The sequence below is a fragment of the Camelus dromedarius genome, chromosome 31, assembly GCF_036321535.1.
Source record: "Camelus dromedarius isolate mCamDro1 chromosome 31, mCamDro1.pat, whole genome shotgun sequence".
NCBI classification, from domain to species: Eukaryota; Metazoa; Chordata; class Mammalia; order Artiodactyla; family Camelidae; genus Camelus; species Camelus dromedarius.
Genome location: NC_087466.1, coordinates 18,541,626 through 18,562,524, shown reverse-complemented (window position 1 = coordinate 18,562,524; position 20,899 = coordinate 18,541,626). Strand labels below are relative to the sequence as shown.

Below are 20,899 nucleotides of genomic sequence, written 5' to 3'. Positions count from 1 at the left end.
CCTTCACTGTCAGTTTCACAACTCTACCCCCAGCATCTACAGTATTGCCTGGCACATTGCTCGGTAAATATCTGTTGAATGAGTAAGTGTAGGAGAGACGGAAATGAGTGAAACTCATAATTAGCCCGGAGTCAACTCGCAAGCATGCGGCATTCCAGGTCAGCTATGTGAAATTTAACTCTTGTCACCACTAGAGGGCCTCCGTCCACTCACCCACATTATGGGATAAAACTGAAGGCCCCCTCCTCCCAAAAGTCTCTGGGATCTTCCCAGACACCTTTCTCTAATTTTATGAAGACCAGGGAACTTGGAATTTGAAGTCTCGCCCCACTGGGCTTGTTTTTTTGGTGGCCTTTGTACTTGTTACTTCTTTCACTTACTACCTGAGTCTCAGCTCAAATATTACCTCCAGAGAGAGACCTTTCTTCTTTGTCTACAGTAGCCCCCATTTCATGTTCTGTCACCTCACCCTGTTTTATTCTCTTTAAAGTTCTGATCACTACAGTAGCTGAAATCACTTATTTATGTACTGTTTGTCCGCCGCACCCCCCACCCCCCTCCAGCAGTTGAATATCCCGAGAGCAATTTAAATTACTTCCTTATCACCCAGGGCCTCTCACAACATCTGGCACACCGGAGATTCCCAATAGAAACAGGTTCAATGAAAAAGATACTGAAATGTCCTTAGTTCCAAGAGACATCCCCCCTAAAACTCAGAACTGGGTATAACAATGTTTTGAGGCCCTTGGGGCCTGAGAGGGGCAGCAGGTCTGGAAGGCAAGAGCCTGGAAGCTGAGAGGAAGGATCTGCTGATTAAGGAGGAACAAAAGGACCTGGGAGGGACAAATCAGTTGGGGGCTTTGGGGTGGGCAAGGGGCCAGATTTCCTTTCTCCAGTTTCTACCTCAAGTCCCTCCTACTCTCCTAATTCTGTGGGGTTTGAATCCTACCATGTGCACAGAGCAAAAGAAAAGAAAAACAAAAATACTATCAAGATTTGAGTTGGTGGGCTGTAGGGGTGGGCATCTGGGTAATCCCTGCTTCCTGCTCTAGGGTCCTAGAGCCCTGAAGGGTCGGTGGTCAATACGTTTTCACCACCAATGGTAGAACTACCTGAGGCCTGGAGATGTACCCACCCCATCTCAAATCCCTACTTAACAGAAATTGAAGCCCCAGAGAGAAAGCACTTTGCCAAAGAACACCAAAGAAGCCACTGGAGAATCAAGATTGGAACCCAGGCTGCGCACCCTGGCAGTGCCTGCAACCATGTGTGGCTCCCCCTCGTGGCTAGGGAGGTGTGCTGTCAGTCTTTGGGGGTTTATATCTGAGAAAGCCAAATAGAATTTTCCGGTCAACTCTGAGCATGAGGGTATAGAGATCCAACTAAAGAGGCTGCTGTAACCTGCTTCACCACTGTGGCCAGAGTCACAGCCTGAGGCGACCAAAGATGGCATGAGCTGCCTTGGGAGGTAGCAAGCTCCCCATCACAGGGGGTAAAAAATGTTAACACTTAAGTAGTGCTTACCAATGACTAGCACTAGATTCTTTATTATTAAATAATTTATATTTTTATTATAAATAAATATAACATATAGTTTTAAAATAGAATTGATGTATTCATTAAATACATTAAATTTTATGTTAATTATATCAATATTATATTAAATATATTAAATTATTTTGTTGTTTACTATTATTTTATCATATTGAATATATTATATTGAACTCAAGAATTTCTTACAACAACCCGTGGTATTAATATCACCATTTTTAAAAATTGGAGTATAGCTGATTTACAATATTGTGGCAGTTTCACGTGTATATCACCAATTTACAGATAAGAAAAATGCACAAACAGCCAGTAAATAGTACTACAGGACATTAAATCCAGTTGGTGGATCTCCAGAGTCTGGGGCTTTACCACTTCCAACTTTACCCCTTCCCCTGCATCAGAATCTCCAGAGGTATTTTGTTAAAAAGCAAAATTACTAAAACCCACCCAAGGAGTTTAGTTTTCACAAGTTCTTTGGGTAAAGTCTGAGAACCACTAAACTGGATGAGCTTTAGTTTTTAAGTACTTTTGGTCTTCTCCAGTGGTTAAGGCTGGCTGTTCCCTTGGCCACTCAGTTGCAGTGTGACCTTAGGCAAATTACTTAACCTGTCTCAGCCCCCAGTCCTCTCAGCAAAAACAAAGATATTATTCACAAACCCTGAATCTGAACATCCATTCACCTCCCCCAGGAAGATTTTCCGGAGGGGTAAATCTGATGCCCAGTTGAAGAGGAGGAACTCCCTGGCCCCTTCCTGCCCAATAAGGCCTCAACGAATTCTCCACTTTCAGCTCGAAAAGAGAGCGTTTTGTCAGAGCCCATTGTGGTTGCTTACCTCTGTTTCCTTCCCCGTTCTCTGCCTTACCCTCTGATTGCCCAGAGGTTTGAAACCCCTAAATTAATAATCATAAAAGAGCCATCTTTGAGCTTGCGCCTTTACAGAATAGTGCTTCTGGACCTCGGGTGATGGGAGGCATCCTTCTTCCGGGAGCCACGCATTTCTGTACCAGTTGTTTCTATCAGTGCAAAAGTCTTCCTTCTATGGAGCTGGTATAGGCCCCCTGTGACTCCCTCTGTGTGTCACATAGAACATGTGAAATCTTTCTGCTGCCCAGACCTGGTGCCAACTCCCCAAGACATCTGAAAGGCAGCATTAGTGAGTGGGCAAGGGGCTTTCAGAGTCAAGTAATGGGTGGAGGAAATAGGGGACGGGTTGCAGAATTGAGAATTAGGCTTTGTGTTGATCTCAAAATGATGCTCTGCACCTGAGGCTCAGGGACCATGTCCAGGGGAACCCCTGCGCTGCCCCTGCTCCCCAGGCTCCCTCTTCTCCCTGGTCAGAAGCCCTTGCTGAGGCTGTTTGTGCTCATGCCTTTTATGGTTAGTGCTTTCATGTCCTGGCTAAGAAATCTTTGCCAACCCCAAAGTCATGAAGACATTCACCTAGGTTTTAAAACTTTAAAACGTAGATTTTTAAAAAAAGCTTTAGAGTTTTTGCTTGTATGTTTAGGTGTATGCTCCACCTCAAACTGATTTCTGAGGATGGTTTCCTCATTGAAATGCATGGACAATTTTGTCGAAAATCAAGTGACTATATGTGGGGGTCTGTTTCTGGACTCTCTTATTCTATTCCATTGCACTATTTATCTTTTATCCCAATATACACTCTCTTGATTATTCTAGCTTTAAAATTAGTCTTGAAGTCAAGTGGGTTAAGTCTTTCAATTTTGTTCCCCTTTTTCAAAATTGGTTTGGCTATACTCGGTGTCTTACATCTCTCTATACATTTTAGAGTAAAATGTTGAGATAAATTTTGTCAACCCATACATGAGTTGGGAATCTCCACATCTCTTACGGGGGTAGGTGTCAGCGAGATTAAACATCTTCCTGGAAAGCTAGCATCCTCCATTAGCAAAATAGGACAAGTGAGGTCACACTGCAGAGACTAAGCACCTGAGATCGAGAAGGACTGTTAAGAGTTGAATTGTGTATCCCCTGAGAAAGGTATATTAACGTCCTAACTGCCAGCACCTCAGAACATGATCTCATTTGGAGACAGGGCCTTGATAGAGGTAACCAGCATAAAATGAGGCCATTACTGTGAGCTCTAATCTAACTAGTGTGCTTATAAAAAGGGGGAAGCTTGGACACACAGGCATACCCAGAGAGAAGATGATATAAAGAGACACAGGGAGAAGACAGCCATCCACAAGCCAAGAAGTGCCTAGGGCTTCCAGAAGCCAGGAGAGAGACCTGGGTCACATCTTTCCAGGGAGACTTCGGAAGGACCGCGGCCCTGCTGATACCTTGATTTCAGACGTCTGGCCTCCTGAAATGTGAGGCAATACATTCCTGGTGTTCTTGGCCACCCAATGTGTGTTACTTTGTTACAGCAGCACTAGGATGCTAGTATAAGTACCCTGGTGTGAGCTGAGTTGGGTTTTTAGCCAGCCAAGGGAGTTAAGTTTTAGTGAGTTTATCAAGGGACTGCAAGTGTGTTCAAGATGTCAGCAGAGGTTAGAAAAACACGCAGACTCTGGAGCTAGGTGCACCTTGATTTGAATCCCAGCTTTAGTGGGGGGAGGGTATATAGCTCAGTGGTGGAGCACATGCCTAGCATGCACAAGGTCCTGGGTTCAATCCCCAGTGCCTCCACTAAAAATAAACAAATACCTAATTTACCCCCCGCTAAAAAAATAAAAATAAATGAATCTCAGCTTTGTCAGTTTATGACTGTACGCAGCCCAACCTCTCTGAGCCCCACCTGTCAAATGGGAATAGTAATGGGACTTGGCAGAAAGGGTTGCTGTGAGTGTTCCACGAAAGAACATTTATCTGGCAATCAGCACAGAGCCCAATAAATGGTGGTTACTATTTTCCCTTTTGTGAGATGTGCTGTGCTCAAGGAAAGGGGATTGTTTCATTCCAGATCTAATGAACTGGCTAATCTGTGATTATTCACGAAAGGCAGAATATCAGCGAGAATCCAGCTAGGAAAAACAGATACCAGAGTAGGGGAATTTATACAAAGAATTGCTTCATAGGCAATGGAAGGACCATAGGAGCAAGCAAACAGGGGAGGGTGAAGCACCTACAAATTAGCAACAGCAGGAGGGCCAGTACCACCTCTGGGGCTGGAGGGCCAGAGGAAGGGGTGGTGTTTCTGGTACCCAGGAAGGACTGGGGTCACCAGATAGAAGCTGGACCCATCGTGGGTCTGTTTGGCGGGAGGCGGAGACACAGGAAATACAGCTCTGCTGGAGATATTACCAAAGGCAGAGAGAGGGAGAAATACCCTGGCTTCTCTCTTCCTCCCGCCCACCAGGCTCCTATCACTGCCTCCCATTGGTCGATCTGTACAGGAAGCCTGTTGATTTGGCAACTTGCAGAGGTTGGCCTGTGATACAGAGCAAAGCAGAGGAAGGTCAACCAAAGGATTTGAGGGCAAACAAGCCCAGGCCCAAGACTGGGGAGCTGGAGTTACGTTTAATCTCTTTAAGTCTCTGATTCCCCACCTAGAAAATGGGGATAATGATCAAATCTATGAGTATCTACTCATAGAACAGCCGAGTGTATAAAACAAGGTATCACAGAAAGAGTTTAACCTGGTGCCAAGCACGTAGCAGGGAGCACCCTGTAAATGTGAATGAATTATCTAGTTAGCTGTTTTCTGCTCAGAGGATGAAAGGAAGCAAGAGGACAGAGGCCTGGGAATAAACACAAGGTACAGGAGCAATGCTGGTGCTAGAGATATTTTTATCTTGCAGACATGCCCATCTGTCCTCTCTCCATTCTAGGCTGGTGACTGTCAGTCTCCTTTTAGAAACCCTGAGTCAGGGCTGACCACACCAAGATCAGGGCAGTCTCCGCGCTCCTTCAGAAGGATTTCAATCCACTAGAGTTTTAGTTGGTGTCTCTGCCTCTGACTGCTGCCAAACTTTCCTTGCCTCCCCCAGCCTGGGGCTGAGCCATTTCCAGGATCTCTCTTTGTATAATTAAAAAGAAAAATAGAACAGCTGATGTTGCCAAACACGTATTTCAAGCGACACCCTGGATTCAGTGAGTGAAAAATAAAAACGTTTAAAGTTTAGATTAAAAGTCTCCATGTTCAGCTGTTCCCTGACCTTGGAATTTCTCCTCAGCCCAGCCGCCTTTAATCCCCTGCCCTGGCTTGTAAAAGCCTTTTAGACTGAGGGCATTTATTTCCCAGAGAACTATTCCAGCCTAATCACATAAAAATGCCCAGCATCCCAGAATCAGCCTGTCAAGTGCCACGTGGTTCTGTGGTTCTCTCCAGAGGCCCTGGAGAAGGTGGGGAAACTGGGGCTCTGATCACCCTAGGAGTCACCCCTGAGTCCTTGCTTCCCTTCACTGTGCCCTTTCCCCACCCATGGCTCACCCAGAAGTCAGCAGTAACCCCCTCCTCGATGTCTCTGCTTCTACTGAGGTCCTCCTGCAGCCAGAAAAATCTTTCTAAAACATCCTTTCTCTTCTCTGGCTGTATTATTTTTCCCGTTGCTGCTATAACAGATCACCACAAATTTGGTGACTTAAAACAATACAAACGTACTCTCCTACACTTCTGGAGGTCAGAAGTCCAAAATGAATCATAAGGGGCTAAGATTAAGGTGAATACGGGGCTGGTTCCTTCAGGAAGCTCTGAGGGGAATCCTTTTCTGTGCCTTTTTCAGGTTGTAGCAGCTGCCTATATTCCTTGGCTTGTGGCCCCTTCCTCTGTTTTCAAAGTGCATCAGTCCAATCTCCGCTCTGTCATCACGTCTCCTCTCTCTGGCCCTCCTGACTACTTCTTCTAGGGGCCCTTGTGTTTATATTGGGCTCATCAGGATAATTCACAATAATCTCCCCATCTCAAGATCCTTGACTTTATCACATCTGCAAAGCCCCTTCTGCATATGAGGCAATGAATTCACAGGTTCCAGGGACAAGATGTGAACATCTCTGGGAGTCACTCTTCAGCCTATCACACTTGCTTAAGGCCTTTGCATCAGAGAATAAAACCCAAGCTCCTTACTCATGATGAGAAAGCCTTACTTGACCTAGCACCTTCTTCCTGCTCCAACACCACGCTCTGTCCCTCCTGGTGAGACCACCTACATAGAAGCCTGCTCACTTCTCACAGTTCTTTCCATGGCCAAGTCTACTCTTGCCTCAAGGCCTCTGTACATGCTGTTCCCACTACCTAATTGCTTTTCCCCCAGATCTTCACATGGCTGGCTGCTTCTTCCCCTTTAGATTTTAGCTCAGAGAGGTCCATCTCACCTACCACTCCCTGCTGTCTCTCACATCACCTGGGTTTCCTTAATGTCAACATAAGCACTTAATGTTACCTTTTGGGTGGTTGTTGTTGTCCTGTTTGTGTTTTTGAATTTGTTTCCTTGTCTCTCTCCTCCACTAGAATGTGAGCAAATGAGAGAAAAAGCCTTCCTTGCCTTGGTCACTGCTGTATCTGCAGGGACTGGTACACACTATCCTTGATAAATGCTTGTTGAATAGATGGATGGATGGATGATGGTGTGGACGTCCAATTTGGTCTCTGGGCTTCAGTGTCCAGGATTCAGGCTCCGGATGGTAGGTCAGAAAGGCAGGAGAAGGCAACACTGAATGAGTACTTCCTGTAGGCCAGGCTCTGTGCCAGTCCTTCCTTTATGTAATTCAACATTTACTGACACCTCCTGTGTGCCAGGCCTGGTGCAAATTACTTATTCATGCGTTATTTATTCAATTCAAGGAGCATTTGAGTGCCTACAGTTTGCTAGGCAATGTATGTTTATCAAGTAGCTACTGTATACCAGTTGCCCACATCAGTGCCTGGGCACACAGTGGTTCAATAAATGTCTGAATCAATGAATGCCCTCAAGGAGCCCTCAGTCTTCCTGCTAAAATGGCCTGTAAATAAATAACTCTAACACAAAAAGATAAGGCTATAAGGGGTGTGTTCAGAGTGCAGAGGGGCCCCTTATCACTTGTCCTGGCAGGTGCCTTTCCCAGTGTTATCTTCTCACCCGGGAACTAGCTCTTTGAAGGTCAAGTCGACTTACCTGTCACTCACCTGCCTGTCCATCCGCTGGGCACCCAGGAAGGTCCCTGCCTGGAGCATGAGTTCAGGAAATGCCTGCTGTCTGATGGCTGCTGATCCCCTACTGAGGGTTGTTCCTTTATCCACATGCTGGCCAGGTGAGAGGGCAACAGCTCGGTCCTAACCCTGGAGCTGCTGGCAGTGAGCTGGGAAACTCCGACCAGGTACCCACCCTCCCCTGTCCCAACTGACCTGACTTTTCTAGCTATAAATGGAGGATTTGGTCTCCTTCCTTGGTATAACCCCTTGCCTGGACTTCAATACAATCTAGTCTTATAAAAATTCAGGCAACGCAAAGAAATTGTTAGAGATTCAAACCCTTTCCGTCGTCACAAGGCTTTGGCTGACCTGACACTTTCCTTCCCTTCTTCTTTTTCTTTTTTTTTTAAATAGTGATAAAATATATATAACATAAAATTTACCAATTTTATCATTTTAAAGTGTACAGTTCTGTGGCATTAAGTACAATCACATTGCTATGCCACCATCACCAACATCCTTCCCTTCATTTTTAATAATAGTTTAAAAATCCATTCATTTACCCACTATTTTATTGGGGTTTTATATTTAATGATCAGTTCATTTAGAACATTTACAAAGGTAACTTTAATAAGGTACTGATTATTTTGGTAAGAAATGGCTTACACAGAGTTTGTCGTAGTAAAACTGAGTCATTAAATTACTCTTTGGAGTTACTGTCATGTAAAGGAATAAAGATTGTGCCACTGTGAGCAAGTATAAAAATAAAGAAGAATATTATCCACACCTAAGCTGAAAACACAGGGAAAAATGTACACATGATTTAAAATAATAACATATCATTATCACCGTCAACTTAAGAAATAAAACTTTGCCACTTTCATGGCAGCATCGTGCACAATAACCAAAACGTAGAAACAATCCAAATGCCCATCAGTGGATGAATGGAGAGACAAAATCTGCTGTATACATACCATACATACTGTGGAATATTACTCTGTCCTAAAAAGGAAGGGAACTCTGACACATGCTACAATATGGATGAAACTTGAAGACATTGTGCTCAGTGAGATAAGCCAGTCACAAAAGGGCAAATATGGTGTGATTCCACTTATATGAAGTATCTAAAGTAGTCAAATTCATAGAGACAGAAAATAGAAAGGCAGTTGCCGGGGCTGGGTGGAGCAGGAGCTTAGGGGAGTTATTTATTCATTAGGTGTAGAGTTTCTGTTTGGGGTTGTGTTGGGCTGACTGTTTGTGTCCTCCCCAAACTCATGTTGAAGCCGTAATCCCCAGTGTAACAGAACTTTTGGAAGGTGATTAGGTTCAGATAAGGTCATGGAGTGGGATCCTTATGATGGTATTAGTGCCCTTATAAGGAGAGGAAGAGAGAGAAAAATCTCTCTCCACACACGCACTGAGGAAAGGCCAAGTGAGCACACAGGGAGAAGGCGGCTACCTACAAACCAAGAAGTGGGTTGTCACCAAGAACTGCATCTGTCGGCACCTTGACCATGGACTTCCCAGCCTCCTGTCTGCTGCTTAAGCCACCCAATCCCTGGCATTTCATTACAGTAGCCCAAGTTAAGACCAGGATAATGAAAAAGGTCTAGAGTTGGATGGTGACGATGGTTGCACAACAATGAATGTACTTAATGCTACTGAACTGTACACTTAAAAATGGTTAAAATGGTACATCTATCAAAACTCATCAAATTGTATATTTGATATATATGTAGTTTACTGTACAGGAATCATACCACAACAAAGGTGTTAAAAATGATTAAAATGGTAAGTCATATGTTATATGTATTTTGCCACAATTAAAAAAAAAAACCCCAAACAGTGCTCACTTCAATATACTAAAATTGGAATAATACAAAAATTGGCATGGCCCCTGTATAAGGATGACCTGCACATTTGTGAAGTGTTCCATAAAAAAAAAACCAAACAAAAACCAAACAAAAAACCCCCCAAAAAACCCAAAAACCAAAACCAAACAATAATAACAAGAAAAATCCTAACACCTCCAGCATTTCTCTTGAAATTCTCCATAGCCCCATCCCAATCTCCTCTTCCTAACTCCCCAGAAGTGACTACTATCCTCAGCAGTTTGCGATTTATCCCTTTTTGTTCAATTGCTTTTCTATATACACTGTTTACTTTGGCCTGTTGTTTGTATAAACTTCACTGTGTGCCTGCTTCTGCAACTTGTTTTTCAGTTTACTGTTTTTTGCTCAGAGTCACCATGTAGATGCAAGCAGCAAGATTGTTATTTTTCATTGCTGTATAGCATTCCACCTATACCACATATGTCACAGGTTTCTTCAGGTACTTTCAGCCTCGTGTCTCAGGTGATCTCCCTTGGCCACTGTTCCATCCTGACCATAGACTGATTCTGTGTGGGCTCTGGCCAAATGGCCGCCATGGGGGCTTCCCCATGGGGCTGAAGTGTGCAATGCTGAGTGACTGCCTGGGTGCACACACACAGGTGACCCTGAAGGAGGGAGTTTATATACCATAGGGCAAATATTTAAGAGCCAGTAGATAATTCTCCTCCCTTCTTCCTCTCCCCCGGAACTCTCCTAAATTGTCATAATAAATAAGACCTCTTCTCAATACCCTCATATTGACTCACCCTCCATCCCTGCCTCACTCTCCCTTTTCCACACTCTTGTCTCCTTGGGACTGCACTCCCCAATAAAGTAGTAATACACAATCTTGTGTTTCAGACTCTTTCTGAGGAACCCAAGAAAAACGTATCTGTGATTTGTCCACATTCCTGTCCATGAACATGGGAGTTGTTTCAGGTTCTCTGAGACTATATACAATGCAGCTAGGGCTACCATCCTTGTTCGTGCTTCCTGGTGCACTTGTGTCTGTTTCTCTAGAATGTTCCTAGCATGGATCCACTGGGTCATAGGCTGCACACTCCTTCAGTTTTATCAGATATTGCCCAATTAGTTCTTAAAGTGCCTACTTATCTTTTCCAGTTAATCTCCTCCCTAACCCCCACCCTCCGCTCACTACATTTGGGTCATATGGGCCTTTTTTCAGTTCCTTTAGCATATGTGCTCCCCCATCACGAGGCCTCTGCATCTGCTATTTTTTCTGCTGAGAACACTTCCCCCACACTCAGCCTGGCTCTTTCCTCTGAGCTCAGCTCTGTGCCTCACTTCCTTGGAACTGCTGCCCAACTTCCTCAACCCCAGACTAGGTCAACCCTGTCCTCCCCCTGCCCATATTCTATTCTCCTAGGCTCAAATACTATTCTGCTGTGATCCATTTATCATTTGCAATGTTCCCTCTGTCTTGCAAATGTTGGTACAAAGTCTCTCCTCTGCTAAGTTTCACTAGCCTGAAAATGTGACCACCATGTTTGTTTACGCCCAGCACCATGCCTGGCACTTAGTAGGCAACTGATATAATTCTAATCTATATTCTATGTTCCCACTCACATTCCAGCTCAGTGTGTAATTTTTCCAGCATATTTAACTATTAATTAGCATCTACTGGGGGCCAAGATCATGACAATGTAAACACAATCCCTTTCCTTGAAGAACTCAAAGATAAAGGTTTATAAACGTTAACTGAGCTCACTGGACCGTTACCTTTTTAAAGTGTTTAGCAACTGTTTAATTAGCTCAGAAGTCACCCCTAGTCTGAGTGTTACTATAAGGAGTGATGGTGACCATTGTTTATTGAGCACTTACCATGTACCAGGCACGCTACTAAGTGCTTTGCATTTACCATCTTATCCTATCCTTGCGCCCTACCAGGGAGGTACTATCATTAGCTCCATTTTACAGATGAGGAAACTGAGCCTTAGAAAAGTGAAGCCACTTGTTCCAGATCACACAGCTAGTAAATGGTGCAGACGTGATTTCTCAGTCAGAGCTCTTAACTTCCTATCCTGATGATAAACTTCCCTTGCCCCAATTACACTGCTTTCAGTTAGATTCCAGAGACTAAGTTCTTAGTCACAATGATAAATTAATGACAGCTACCATTATGGGGCATTTCTGGAGTACTAGTCACTTTACATCCATGCATTCATTTATTTAACAAATATTTACTGAGAACCTACCACGTGCCAAGCTCTGTTTTAGGGGCTGGGAGTACACAGGGAAACAAGACAGAATAAAATCCCTGCCTTGTGGATTTGACACCCTAGTGGAAGAATAAAACTAAACAAAATCAACTATATGATAGGTGTGATCAGTGCTACAGAGAAAATGGAAGCAGAAAAGAGAAATGTGGAGTGTGATGATTCGGGTTTCCATGATCTCATTTCATTCTCCCAACAGTCTATTATTTCTCCCATCATACAAATGATAATGAGATTCAGAGAGGTGAAGTCGCATTCCCCAAAGGCACACGACTCAATGGCTAAGTCAGGACTCTGGAAAAATGAAGGAACCCTTCCTGTCAATCACTTTTGGCAGTGCACCTACCGAGTGCCTAGGATTGTGGTGGAGACAAAAGGAGCGTCAAACTTTCAAGAGTTTAAGATCTGGCAGGTAGGTAAGTTGACCCAGGTGAGTGGAGGACTCACAAAGCTGCTTCCGTGCCTGCCCAGGACAGACATTAAGTGTGATCGCTTATGGGAGATGCTGATGCTGAGCCTGGAGTTGAGCAGGCTGATGAATCGATTCTAGAGATCAGGAGCAGAAGATGAAGGCCGCCTATGTATTTTGGGGGCTGTTGGTGACGAAGAGGCCTAATAGTCCCTGGCCTGCCCCTACAACTGGCTCTGCGCCCCGCCCCCTTCCCCCTCATTCTTCAGCCTTCAGGCCTTCATGCCAGAAGACCTAGAAAGTGGCTGGTGACCAAACATAAAGCCACACTCACGTGCAAATAGGGCCTCCCCTTCCCCCATCCAGCATTTCTAGCTTGAGGGGCCTAAGAGAGAGGCTGGGATGCGTGTTTGCATGCCTCATCTGGGGGCTGATGACAGCTGGTCCCCGTCCCTAGGTGGCCCTGAGACTCAGTCCTGGGCTTTGCAGCACCACCTCCCCCAAGCACACAACCTTGTCTGTTGCACTTCAAGAGGGCCTCTTGGAATCTCTGAGTCTTCTTCAAAGAGGTACACTTTAAGGTTTGGTTGATCAAGCTGAAAACAGACCTATTTTGGAGTTTGTGGAATTCATTCATTTAACAATGTTTGTCGAGTGTATTTCATGAGCCAGGCCCTGGGAGCTGAGGGTAAGCAGTGAACAAGACCAAGGTCAATCCCAGAGACCTCTTCTTTTAATGAGAGAGACAGGCATTAGACCATTAATACATGACTATTTTATTACAATTGTGAGAAATGTTCTGGATGAGAAAGGGTTTTGTGCTAAGGTCAACTCACCTCTGAATTTGCAAGTGGTCTCAGAGACTTCCCTCTTCAGGCTGGAGATTAAATCCAATGGTTCATCTCATTTCAGAACATCCTAGCCTCACCAGGATGAAAGGCCTGCTCTCAGCCATGAACACGTGCTGCAGGGTGAAGAGGAGACTCTCCTATAAAGGGCGCTCTGTATATGAATCTAGGAGGCACTCAATAAATTGGTGAATTACTGAATGTAATTTCATGGTGGGTTAAAAAGCCACAGACTCCATCTGTCAAGGATGTTATGATATGGATCCCTAGGAAAAGAGAAAATCTTAGCACTTTTATTCCTAGCTTTCTGGAAGGGGAGGAAATTGGGGACAAGGGGAGGCCTGTTAGGGGTGCTGGACTTCCATTAGACACTTCTGGAGCAGGTGCTGGCTCTGTGCTGGCTTGAAGATACATCAGTGAATGAGACAGACAGGGTCCCTGCCCTCCCAGGGTTCACAGTCTGGTGAGAGCATAGGCAACAAGAAAGCAATGTGATAAGCATTATGAGGAGGGTGGGAAAGAGAGGACATCTCAGTTGATTCCAAGATGATAAAGAAGAGCTGTGGAGAGGAGGAGGGCTGGCAGGAGAGTGCTCGGGTGGAGGGATCAGCGTTGGCAAGAGTCTGAAAGGGAGAAAGCCGGTTTATTCAAAGAACTCAAAATAGTTTGGCATGTTCAGGCTTTGAAGGAGACCTGCTGGGGAGAGAAAGAATGTTGGAGAGAAAAACAGGGATGTTGCACCCATCTCAGGCAGCTTTCTCCTAGAGCCGCCTTCTTGCGGGAAAGGTAAATTTCTTGATTCCACAACTAGTTAGGGTTAGGAAGTCCAGGTGGGCGCCTTCACTTTAATGAAGTCACACCGTTTACGGACCACCCTGTTACCGAACACTGGCTCATTCAATCCTCATATTAATTCTTACACATTTGATATTGTGACCCCCCATTTTACAGATGGAATAACTGAGGCTCAGGGTGAGCGCTTTGTCCAAAGTCGTGTAGCTCACTACATGTGGGAATTTAGAATGTTCCTTTCTGTAAATGCTTCTGTTCTAGCAGCTCTTTTCACATGCCATAACACATGTAAAAGCTTTTTTGTAATAGAGCCATGTAAACATGAAGCGTTATTATTAGTTTTGCTGGATTTCTGGCTCCACCCACTTCAGCCTGGAGCATTCAGGGAGCCCAGGAAGGGGCAATAATGAAAAACAAAAGGCCCAATGGTTTCTCTTAAAATCCCCCGGTCGATTCTGGTTCCCTCTCTGGGGCACCTCCAGATATTATCTTCTGCCAAAGAGAGAGTTTGTTTCTCAGAAGTTGCAAGATGTGGGAGGTTAAAAAAAAAAATCGGCATCAACAACTACAAAAACCCTTGCAGCAGCCAGAACACAAAGAGTTTGAATTTTGAACAAAGGGCAGGGTGAGACCCAAACTAAATGCTGACACATCCTCTCTCCAGCTGTGAACTGGGGGTCTGAGGGCTGCTGCAAAGGTCATCTGTCTCTCCGTCTTTGCGCAGGAAATGCAATTCAATCCTCTCAGTGACTGATCGCTCTGTAAGATTAATGGGATCCTCTCCAACACCGGTCTCTGTTCTGACAGCACAAAAAGTGAATCAAACTTCTCCCCCCACCCCCTTACTAAGCAAGGTCAGCTGATTCCGCATTTAAAAAGTTCAAAACTTTTCTGCAGGAAATTCGTCCCTAGGTGTCCCTTTGCAGGGCGAAAGTCTTCCTTCTGGGATGAGAACCAAAAGTGGCACCTGAAGGTCTGAGGACCTTTCTAGGCTTTCCATCTGTCCCTGCTTCATCTCTCCAAATAAAATGAACGTAAAGGGCACGATTGTCCCTGAAAGGGTTAACTGCCAGCCAGGCTGTCCGACCCCCAGGGATCGGCAACCAATGACAATTTAGCATGATGAAGTAATGCTTGGATTTTGATTACCATTGGTTAACACACTTGTCCATCAATCCAAAGATGCAAGTTTTGAAAGTATCTTTGAACTTTTATGACTCTCTTCCTGGCGTTAACCCCTTGATTAACTCACCTGTGATTTCCCAGGTTCCCTCCCATCCTCACAGAGGAAGAGAAATGTTAGAATATGCAGAATTCTAGACAGAAACCTGATACCCCCAACGATCAAAGCCCGATAGGCCAGACGTAATCCTGCTCTTTCTTATTCAGATACCTCAATACAGAAGGACTTAGAAGTAAAATAAAAAACAAACAAAAAAAAACCAAACACAAGTCCTGGGAACTAATCACCTTAACTGAAATAGTGTGGTCTGTTGTCCCAAAGTACTTTTTAAATTGCAAAAGTAATACAAAATATGGCAAAACTCTTAATGCTTGGCAAAGGTGCTGGATAGACAAGTCCTTGCTATATTTATTTATTTTATTTATTTTCTATGCCTTTCTTTCTGTTTGAAATATTTGATAAATTTAAAAGGACACATTGTTGTTAAAAATACAAATAATAAATCAGTATAGACTCTCTATGTTACCCCTTCAAAATTCTCTCCTCTCCTCAGAAGTGATTCAACAATGGTTTGCTGCTCTATTCAAGTCTGTCTTCCTTCCTTTCTTTCACATATCTATACATTACCCAAATAAAGTTATTTTAACATAAATGGGATCATGACATACATATTATTCTGTGACTTCCTTTTTGCATCTTAACCAACCTTGAATTTTTCTGAATCACAGCATGCAACTTTACCTCATCCCTAAATAATATTTTAGAGCGCGGCATTTCTACAAAGAGTTTATGGAAAGAACTTCAAGATCATACTAAGTGAAAAAGGAAGGGGAAGGACAGTGTGTATATTTGTGTGACACAATAATAAAAGAAAATCTATGCAGATGTTTGTAAGAGCATAAACTATTTCTGGGAGGATACCCAAGAGACTAACAAGTTTTCTGGGGATGGGAATGTGGAGGGGAGAAACTGGGGGTGGGGGAGAAAGCAAGCAATTTTAAAACAATTTTTAAATAGTGGGACATTTCATAAATACAATAGAATTTACAAAACATTTAAGTACACTTAAAGAATTATACTTAGGTGCCCACCTTCTAGATTAAGAAACAGGAAATCACCAGGACCTCTCACTGTTCATATTCCTGGCTCCAGAGTCTAGTTTTTTTTTTTTTTCCTGCATTTTGTTTTGATCATTCCTTTGCTTTTATTTAAGCTTTACCACTTATGTATGTAGAACTAAACTATGTTTATTTGGTTTAGATTTGCCTGCTTTTGAAGCTTATAGGAAAAAACCACAAATAAAATGAAATTCATTTTTGAGTAGATAATACATCTACATAATATAAAATTCAAAAGGTACTACAGCATATAAAATGAAATTAAGTGGATAAGGTTCAAAATCAGGCAACACTATTGCACACATATGGTAAAAACTTCACACTGTACCAAGGAAAAGTTTTCTTTTCCCACTTCCTTTCCCCATTTTTAAACTGTATTTGTTTCCAAAGAAAATTCTGTGCATAAAAAAAAAATGTAGTTAAAGATATATCCCCTTTGGTTTACATAAGTGGTCATCACAATTTAGTATTAGTATTCTGTACCGTGTTTTGTTGTAATTTAAGGATATCATGAAGTCATTTTACATTAGTAATATACAGAGCTACCTTACTCTTTTTAATGATTTGACAGCATGTCATGGGGCAGACAAATGGTCCAAGAATTAATCAGTTCCCCAACTTTTAGATCATTTTCAGTCTTTTCCTACTGCAAACAGGGCCAGAATGGATTGCGTCTTTGTGTTTGAGTCTGAAGGTAGGATATACATCAGGAAGTGGTTATCCATTTCTAAGGCTTTCTGCCCCATTACCAATGACCTGTCCTTGAGAAATCTGTCAGATCTAGGAAGGTGGGACAATCTTATATCCAACTGGCATCCCCAGGTGCCTACAGTGCTACGCTCTTGGCAGGCGCACAGAGTGGGTGGTTTAAGGGCTAACACTTCAAGCATTCACATTGCACCAGATGGCCCTTTCTAGAAAAACTGCAGATACCCTGGCCCCTCCCCCACATCATTCTAATACTTCATTTTCTCGGGGATTCTTCATCCATTCCACAAACGTTCCCAGAAGGTTGATTCTGGGGACCCAGTGCCAAATCAGACTGTGGGGTATAATATATATGGCCTGGTCGGTGAATTAAGACAAATTCTGGAAAACACTCTTAAGGTTGCACTGTCCAATAAGGTAGACACTAGCTACATACAGTTATTTAAATTTAATTAAAAGTAAATAAAATTCAACATACAGTTCCTACATCTCACTACCCACATTTCAAGTGCTCAATTAGCCACATGTGGCTAGAAGCTATGTTAGACAGCACAGACATAGAACATTTCCGTCAAGTTCTAGGGGACAGCCCTGCAGGGAAGAATAGTAAATAAATGGTAAAGCCTGTGGACTCTGGATTCCTCCAAGCCCTGGGTTCAAATCCTGTCTTTGCTATTTCACAGCTTTAAAATGTGGGCAAGTAGCTTGACCTCTCTTTGAGCCTCAGACATAAAAATGGGCAATTACAGACCCCAAAGTCATAGAACTTCGGTGAAGATTCACAGAGCTAGCAAATGTGAGAGGCTTTGCTCAAAGGCACAGTAAGCTTTCAAAAATCAGGAGCTGGTATAATTATACATGACTACCACAGCTTCAGTTTCCTACAGCTCAAAAATCCTGGATTCTGAGGGTTCCATCCAGCATCACCCCTTCCTAACTTGCTTGGGGAGCTGGCGGCCCTCTCCCTGCGCAGCCTGGAGTAAGTCTACTGTCCAGAGCTGGTTTTTCTATCCTCTCAGTCTTTAGAGCATAGAGCTGCTCAATCAACCTTTGATGAATGAAGAAATGAATGAATGGGGCCAACACAGCCAGGATCTGACTGGGCCTTTTGTAAGAATGAGCAGGAGGGTCCAGGAAGTCATTATTATTATGTTTCAAATACAACTGGCCTGGTCTTTTTTTCCCGCAAGAAAAAATACCTCTCCTTAAGCTTCGCTCCCTTCTCTCACCTACTGTCCACTCCTCTGGGACAATTAGCCAAGGAAGGAGCTCAAGGGTCTTGGCCCTTCCCCCTTTGGCCCAAAATAACCTCCTCCCCCACTTTGAGCAAATGCCTGGAATTCTTTCAACAGGAGGACAAAGCCTTTCATCTGCCAATTACTGATAAAGGGAAAATGCAAATATCATTGGGGAGGGTGATCCATCAAGGCCCCAACAGTTATTGAGTGACCACTTAGGGCCAGGCAGCAGGGCAGGCATTCTGGGGGCAGCAAAGGGGAACAAGCCCCTGGCTGGCCCATTCTTCTCTCTGGTCTGTGGTTTCCTGGCGGTTTGTAAAGGGAGGGGATTAAATTAGGTGACTACTCAACCCCTTCCAACCCTGACAGGCCAGGAACTCCCCATTGGGGTGATATATGGACTTAACTGTTTTTACACTAAGGCGTCTGCCATGGGGTCTCTTCCTGACACCAGCTTTTGGGGACACCATGAGGCCACATGGGGAGACAGAAGGGTCTCTGGGTGGAAAGGAGGATTAAGACCAAGTGTTTTGTTTCACCATTTTGCTTTATTGCACTTCACTCAGGACATCCCAGGCCATTGCACCCTCCTTTGAACGTGTTTATTTCATAAGGTGGGAGCAGTGAAGATTGTCAATATCCAAAAAAAAAGATGTGACGGCAGAGCCAGGCTCTAGTTTGAGTCCCAGCAACCCCACTTACAAGTTGTGTGATCTTGGGGATTGGCTTTCCCTTTCTGAGTTGCAGTTTCCTTATTTGCAACATGAGGAATAACAAGACTATTTCCCTTAAAGGGTTCTTGTGAGAAAGAAACAAATAAAATGGTCCCTAGTTCTTGACAGAGGCAGAAGGCAAAACCCTTTTCACTCCCATTAAGCCAAGTTGGGCAATTTCAATTTGGAAAAAATTTTGATGTCTGCCAGCTAGTGGACTTGGGTTAAAACAAGCTTCAAAGTGTAGTCTCTGGAAGGTAGGTGGAAAAGAATACAGAAAGATAGGACAGGAAACTTTAAGGTGAATGAGGGGGAAGCTGTCTCTTAAGGTGACCAATAAATACTGAGCTGATGGTTCACATCTGATCTCTGACGGGGAAGCCACTTCCTCTCTGCTTATCTGTCTGATCAGTGTTGACATGGGGAGGATATGAAGGCAGAGCAATAGCCCAGATTCAAAACTTCTCTGAGCCTCAGTTTCCCATCTGCAAAATATTCTGCTCCAATTATCCCACAGGCTTCATGACAAGAATAAAATTAAAAGTATGGGAAATTGTTTTTTTTTTTCAAAGCCTGCTGTGAGCAGTATTAACTTCCTTACTTGTACCCTGGTTCCATGTCATTTCATTGTGATCTTTACCCCCAAGATCAGGCCTGGTTGGGCTGGAAGAATGTTTAGGGCCAGCTTTTCTCATACCCAAAGTCGATCTGACTGTTGCTCATGACGGACTTACAGGACAACACATTTAAGATTCCAGGTTTGGGGGTGGTCACTGTGAACTAAGTATGTGGACTGGGAAGTTTACCCAGATCTAATGATGCCCCATATATGTATAGAGGGAGCCTATACCTCCTCCAAGAAGCGCTGTAGGATTAATTATGGGGCACCCAAAGTTCCCTGCGCCCCATCTCAGCGCCTTGCACCTTCCTACCGACTTTTCTTTTATAAACCGCCAATAAGGGCTTACCCTTCGCCTGTTTGCCAGCTGCGTTAGGAGGCGCCAGATCCGATTCTCTCGGTAGTTCACTCCTGAGCATCTATTTCCTCCTCCTGGCGAGCGCAGGGACCTCTAAAAAATGTCCAACTTCTGTTCCAGCGCTTGTCGCCTAGTAAAGGACTCCACAGACGCGGGCAGAATGAATGAATGAAAGGCAACGTCTTCCGGTCAGCTCGGGTCTGAAAAGGCTCTGGTCTGGCTGTATTTCCTGTACCTGTGTGTTTGTGGATCCTTCTCTCTGAGTCCGGGAGTTTAAAAGTTATGCAGTCCGTACAGGTATGAAGGTGCGCTAATTTCTTCCTGAGCCCCCAGATACCTCCTCCAAATGGCAGGTCCGTTTATGGGGGTCTGAAGAGGATTCCCCCCCAAAAAAAGACGTAGCAGAAAAGAAAAAATTATATACATTCAAAATGCTTTGAATTTGGGTTGGCCACGTAGGTAGTGGGGTGGGGTGGATGAAGGAAGAGGAAGAGGGGTAGCCCGTCGGGGCCATGGGCAATGGGGGGCAGGGATTGAGGTGGGAGGTCGTTTTTGGGGGTGCCAGGCCCTGGGGGCTTTCACGCCAGCAAGCTCGTTTTGCATTTCCGCGCCTCCCGCTGAGGCCAGCCGTGCAAATCTGCACCTCCCTCCCCACCCCCTCCTCCTTCCCTCCCTCCCTGCCCCGCCATCTCCGGGATGCGCCCGCCGCCTGCAACTCAGCCCTTCCAAAAGTCAGCTCTGCACACAACTCCCGGGCGGCGGCGGCGCCTGCGTGCAGAGGCACACTCGTGACCCAACAACAAAACAGCGATGCCAGGGCGCTAACGGCGCCCGGTGCCTCCCGGGCGCCCTCCCCACCCCACACCTCCTCGGGCCGTCGCCCCCGCCCCCCCATCCTGGGCCGAGTGCCCCCCCACAACTAGCCCGGCAGCGGGCTCAGAGCGCGATCGGCAACAATGTTTACGTTCCGGGGATTATGACGTCGACGCCTCCCCCCCCACAACTGCTGAAAATGGTTTCCTAGGACTTTGCAAACGGATCTGCTTAAGTGTTGGTGCAAAACTTTGTAGATCTCGGCTCTGGCTTACTTTATTTATTTATTTTTTGGTTTGTTTTCTTTGGTCTTCCCTCCTTTCCCCCTCCGCCAAAATGCAGGGGGCAGGAGTGTTGACAATTAATT

At 44.5% G+C, this 20,899-nt stretch overlaps 1 long non-coding RNA gene and 1 pseudogene across 1 annotated transcript; one reads left to right on the top strand and one right to left on the bottom strand.

Moving 5' to 3' along the window:
- Nucleotides 1-9,471: 9,471 nt before the first annotated feature.
- LOC116150079 (U6 spliceosomal RNA) lies at nt 9,472-9,567 on the top strand (annotated as a pseudogene).
- A 3,335-nt stretch (nt 9,568-12,902) lies between these two features.
- LOC135319751 (uncharacterized) lies at nt 12,903-20,371 on the bottom strand. Its single transcript, XR_010378601.1, has 2 exons — nt 19,711-20,371; nt 12,903-13,106 (listed from the first exon to the last, which is right to left on the bottom strand). It is a non-coding gene; the product is annotated as an uncharacterized LOC135319751 (long non-coding RNA).
- Between the last annotated feature and the right edge of the window lie 528 nt (nt 20,372-20,899).